The sequence below is a fragment of the Coffea arabica genome, chromosome 9c, assembly GCF_036785885.1.
Source record: "Coffea arabica cultivar ET-39 chromosome 9c, Coffea Arabica ET-39 HiFi, whole genome shotgun sequence".
NCBI classification, from domain to species: domain Eukaryota; kingdom Viridiplantae; phylum Streptophyta; class Magnoliopsida; order Gentianales; family Rubiaceae; genus Coffea; species Coffea arabica.
Window position 1 is genome coordinate 11188375 of NC_092326.1, and position 6000 is coordinate 11194374.

Sequence of the window (6000 nt, forward strand, 5' to 3'; positions counted from 1 at the left end):
TGAAATATCATTTGCGTGATTGGTGAGTGTACTACTCACTTGTTTGTTTACAATGTGGCTTTGCTATTTATGAAAGTGATGCCTTGAAGGCTTATTTGTCCATTGAATTTGATTAAGGTGTGGGTGTACTTGATCGCCCTCACCTCCTTTTGATATTATTACTGATTGTCTACTGTTTCACTGTGATACTGGATATGTACATGGAAAACTGATTTTGGTGTCGTTTGGACGAGTATCCAACGACCTTTACTGTACTACTGAGCTCAACCCCATTGGTAATCGATTGAATCGAGCCAGCGAGGGCTTGGTCGTGAAAGTCGATGAGCCATGGGGACTGTTATTTAGAATCTTGTAGTAGTGAGACTCTTGATTCCGGTATACTCGAGTATTACCAAATTTCTACTGTTTGGAGTTCGGGCCCGGTAGGGGTATGTTGGGTGGAAGGAATGGAAGTAAAGTGGAGCCTACGGTTGGTTACTTTGTAAACATTGACGGAGGGTCAATGAAGTTCGATCAAGTATACGAGCGAGGAAAGGGGCTCTTGAGAGCCGTCCGTATCCTTTTACCATGTTGTTAATGTGTGATCTTGGTTTATTTCTTTTGACCGCTTTATGCCTATATGACTTGGTTGCTTATGTGATAGTATACCACTGGGCGTAAGCTCACTCTGTTCCTTTTGTTTTCCTTACAGGAAAATAAATACTTTTGGACTGGATTTGATAGTCGGTTGCCGAATTGAGCTAGTTGTACATATCTCTTGTATAGCTCATGGATTGAAACCCTAAATGTACTTTTGGGTCCGATTTCTCTTTTGATTTGGCAAACTGGACATGTATCAACTTTTGAATAACTTTTGTATGCCACTTTGGATTGTATATGCTTAATTTCAACTTGCAAATATTTGCTTGATGTTTGGTTGGGTTTTGACGTGTCGGTTACTATTCATGGCCGACTCCGGTTCATTTTTTTTATTTGGACATTTTAACTTGTTTACGCATGTTTGTATGTTCTGGAACGTATTAGATCGCTCTAAACTGCACCGTTAGTCTTGGCGAGAGTTGAGCAGGCAGTTCGCTAACCCCTTTGGTTCGCCTTAGGGGAAGGTGGAGCTGTCACATGTTAGGGTTTCATTACGAATGATTAACCTTGCCTAAGATATAAATTGTATTATTCTCGCAGATTGTGCCCGAAACCCTAGAGAGGGACAGCTTTTAGTTGGTTGCTCTTGTATCATTGGCTTAGTTATTATCATGAAGGATGTTTCCTTTTTCTTGTATCTAATTGACTGCTACTGTGTGATCTGTCTGTGTTAGATGTGTTATATGTATATTGCCTACTTTTATCACTTGCACCTGCGTACTTTGGTTAATATCGTATTTGTGGTCCAACCCTAGACTGGTTAACCCATATGGAAGGCACTCGTAGTAGACGTGGTCATGGTCACGGAATTAGGCAACCCACGACTGAAGGTGATACAAGGGGAACCACGTCTAAACCGAACCCTGACTCCAGGATTGATCCGAACATACAAGTGGCCGCAGCCATTCAACGAATGACCGACCTTTTGGCTCACGTAGTAGAACATCAAGGTCAAAATCCTATTCATCAGCCGGGAAATCATGGTAATCATACCGAGGGTGAGGATAAAGCTCTTGAACGATTTCAAAAGTTCTCGCCACCGAAATTCCTGGGAGGACCAGACCCTGACGTGGCCGAGAGATGGCTAGAGAACATGATTGATATATTTGCCACGTTACATTATACTGAGGAACGACAGGTCACATTTGCTGTCTTCCAACTGGAGGGAGCAGCCCGTTCTTGGTGGAATATCATAAGACTAAAATGGGAAAGGGAGCAAACCCCAAGGACGTGGGTGAATTTCATGAGAGAGTTCAACACGAAATATTTTCCACCTCTGATCCAGGAAAAGAAAGAAGATGAGTTCATTAGGCTCCGCCAGGGAACTCAAACCGTCGCCGAATATGAGAGCCAGTTCACCAGGTTATGCAAGTTTGCTCCCGAGTTAATCGTGACTAAGCAAAGGAGGATAAGGCGTTTTGTCCGGGGACTAAATGTTGAGATTCAGAAAGACTTGGCAGTAGCCCAACTCAATACCTTTAGTGATGCGGTAGAGAAAGCTCAACGAGTTGAAAGCGCAAGATCTCAAGTTAGAAACTTTCAAGTGAAGAAAAGGGGATTTCCTGGAAGTAACTCAGAGCAAGGGGATAAGGATACGCCTCCTAAGATTGGAAGGGAAAACGGGGGAGTGCAATTACCGAGAATACCAAGTGGTGCCTCACAGAGAGGCTCAATCTCCATTTCCCGTGGTCCCTGCAGGTACTGTGGGAAGCCGAATCACACGGAGGATGTCTGCGTTGTGGGAGCGCAGATCATCAAATCACAAATTGCCCAGGCCGATTGCGAGAAGGGAGTAGGAGCCAACAGCCAACCACGACCAACCCCGACCAGTCGAAGGGGGAAAAGAATGGATCGAAAGTGTCAGCTCGGGTGTACTCCTTAGAACAACATCAAGTCTCTGACCCATTTGAGGACGTGGAAGGTAAGATTCTAGTATTCTACCATTTGCTCATTGTTTGCAATTTGGGAAGGAAGAATTCAATGAGCCTGGCCAGTGAAGGGGTACAGATTGGTTAGCTAAGTATGATACTCAATTTGACTGTGAAAAGGAAGTAGAAAATTTTGTATTTCGAAGAAGGCGATGGTAAGGAATTTCGAGGACGAAATTCTTTTAAGGGGGAGAGAGTGTGAGAACCCTTGAATTTTCTTATTTTCTAAGCCTTATTTTATTTAATTACACACCTTTTATGCCATTTCTTTCTTAGGAAAAATTTTCTAAATAAGTTTATGAGTAAATAGGGTTTTTAAAGTATTTTTCTAATATAAGTTAATTCATGAGCTTTTAAGAGTATATACCGGATGTGGGACCCACTAATGCGGTAAGTTCGATAAAATTCGGTCGATTAGGTTAAGTTTAGTATTCAGGGATTAATTTATTAGGTGTTCAGAGATGATTAGGGATTACCCAAATGGATGAGAGTTGGAGAGACAAAAGGATAGAGTAGCATTAATGAGAGTGACAAGTGTCACTTTGTTATTTGGTTGGACTTTGACCTTTGGACCAACTTTACCAATAAATCAAAATTGACCAAAATTTCTCCATTTTATTGCTTGCTTTGGCCGAACCTTGAAGAGGAAACATCAAGCAAAACCTTTCATCTTGCATCTTCAATTTCTTGCCCAATCTTGAGTTCCAACCATTAGCATCTTAAATTACTCCATAAAACTTCTTGCTAGAAAGGATTAAGAAGGATTGGTGGAGTTGTTTTGGAAAGGGAAGCACTAAGCTACCAAATTTCTTGGGGTTTTAAGGTATTTTACTAAGAACATCCTCTTTACTTAAATTAATTGCTTATTAGTGGTTTTTAGTTGTTTTAGATGTTGTTTTGGGGAAGATTAGCACTTGAATGCATGAATTCCAGGTTAGGGTTTTGAATGACCCTGTTCTGTCCGGTTTTATTTGAGCATGTTAGAGGCTGAATCAGCTCTTACCCAAAACATGAAAGTTGTAAAGAATGATGTTTTATAGTATTCCACAAAATGTTAGCTCAATCGGAGCAACGTATCCTATAAAAAGACCAAAATACCCCTTCTGCCCTGTTTCTATCCGAACATGCTAATCAGCTTCTGTAATTGGTTGTTTCGACCGGGAATACTACTGATTTGGTTTTTGATGTCTTCTTAAGAATTCTATACTTGTGTCTTAGCTTTCTAATGGCTTTGGAATTACTTGAATTTGAGTTGTATATGCTGAGATATGACTGAATGAATCAGGACTGTTACAGTAAATTTTGAATTGGAAAATCTGGGGTTGTTTTGATAAATTCGACCTAGAAACATTGTAAACTGGACTGAGTAGCCTTCATCAAAGTTCTATCCCTCTGTCATAGCTTCGTAACAGTATGAACTACACCCCAATCTGATAAGTGTAGCTCCAGTTGTGTCCGTTCCGCTAAATGACGTCGAAACTGTCTTTTGGTTTTAGGGTTTATAATTGGGGCTTTTCTAGGGTTTCTTTGTTGAGCTACCATTTGGTTGTTCTGAAGGGTATTGTGGCTCTAATTAAAGGTGTTTCATAGTTTGTGATTGGGTGTTGAGGTTTGGTTGGAAAGGTAAAGAAGACTAGGGGAAGTGCTGTCAAAATTTTCGCGGGAGCTTCTGCGTAGTCTCGGGAGATTTGCTATATCTTGATGTAGAAATGTCAGAATTGAGTTCTATTTGTTGCATTTTAAACTAGATTCATAGGGCTATGAACCATGTAAATTTCCAACCCTGTTTCTAACAATGTAATTTATGGTGATTTTTCAAAGTTGACTGAAATATTGTACCTGTTCTGTCTTCCACTGGATAAAACAGCAACTTGCAACTTGAATTTGACTGAGTTACGTTCCGAATCTTATAATGGTGTTTTCTGGAAAGTTATAGCCCTTTGAATTTATTTTCCAATGGTATAACTTTTATTAATTTTGGACTTACAAAACTTGAGATATGATTTTTCATATAGGGTTGCGCGAAACTGGAAAATCCTGTTTTCCTAGTATTGACCTTACTTTCATTTTTTTTTACTTCAAATTTGGAGTTAGTCAATCATTGTAGGTAGAGTTTTGAGGTTGTGCATGCCTTTAGGACTAATTGTTATCTTTTCACTCCAAAGTCACCTCTTCGCTTTACATTAATGGTTTATTTGGATAGGCACCCGACTTGTAATCGAGCTTTACTTGCAAATTCCACTTATTAGGTTTTGGAGTCCAGTCTTAAGTGTTTGCCTTGATTGTTCTAGGAGGTGCCGGCGAGTAAAACCACACTTGGGAAGGAAACTTTTGAAATTATCCTTGTTTGCTCAGGTGAGTGCACCACTCCCCTGAGTTATTGCTAAGCTCGTTTTCTGTACTTGCAACTTGCTATTTGAATATCTTTCCTGACTATTTATCTTGTATGAGACGATGGTGCACTTTATGACACTCATTCTCTAGCCTGTACTGAACGAACTGGAATCTATTACTTGTACTTGTTATGTACTTGAACTTGTTACTTACACTTGTTATGAGATCGTTTGGAAGTGTGTCCAACGATCGTCCTGTTAAACTTGATCGTCCCGTTAAACTTGAGCTCAACCTCATGGGGAGTTAATTAAATCGAGCCAGCAAGGGCTTGGTCGAGATAATTGACAATCCTTGGGTACCTATTCCTGGGGAATCTTTGAGTATTGAGACTCTTGATTCCGGTATACTCGAGTATTACCATTCCTGTTCCTGTTTGGCGTTTGGGCCCGGTACGGGTTATGTTTGGTGAACGGGGTTTTGGCATTAAAGTGGTGTTCTACTGGATTGGTTTCTTTATTTGAACGTTGACGGAGGGTCAACGACGCTGGATCAAGTATAGCAACGGGGATTTGGCTCCTAAGAGCCTCCTGTATCCTGTACATTGCGATGTTCATTCATTTCTTGTATTTGATGTGAATATGTGCCTCCAAAGTGCTTTCTCATGAATTCTACTAATTCTACTGTTTATACTGTTGGTACCTCATTGAGATTTTAGCTCACCCCGTTCCGTTATCCTTGTTTTCCTTACAGAAAATCATCTTTTGAAGACTGTGATGTTTTGAAGCATGAGTTGAGCAAGTTTAGTATTCTTTTGTATAGCTCCTCGATGGTTGGAAAACCTTAATTGTATTTTAACCAAACAACTCCCTTTTGAATTGTAAATTTGCAACTATGTGTATATAAAAGTGTTTAACCATGTTCCTAAGTTGATTTGGTTTGGAAATGTTCTATTCTAAGGTTATCTAAAGTTGTTGTGTTTGTTGGGGTTTCGGACAGTGAATGTTATCTTCTCGAAGTTCTTTTGAGCGGTTGGTAGGGTTTACGCTCGTTCCGAATTCGTAGTCCCGACGAGAGTTGGGCAGGCAGTCCGCTGAACCCT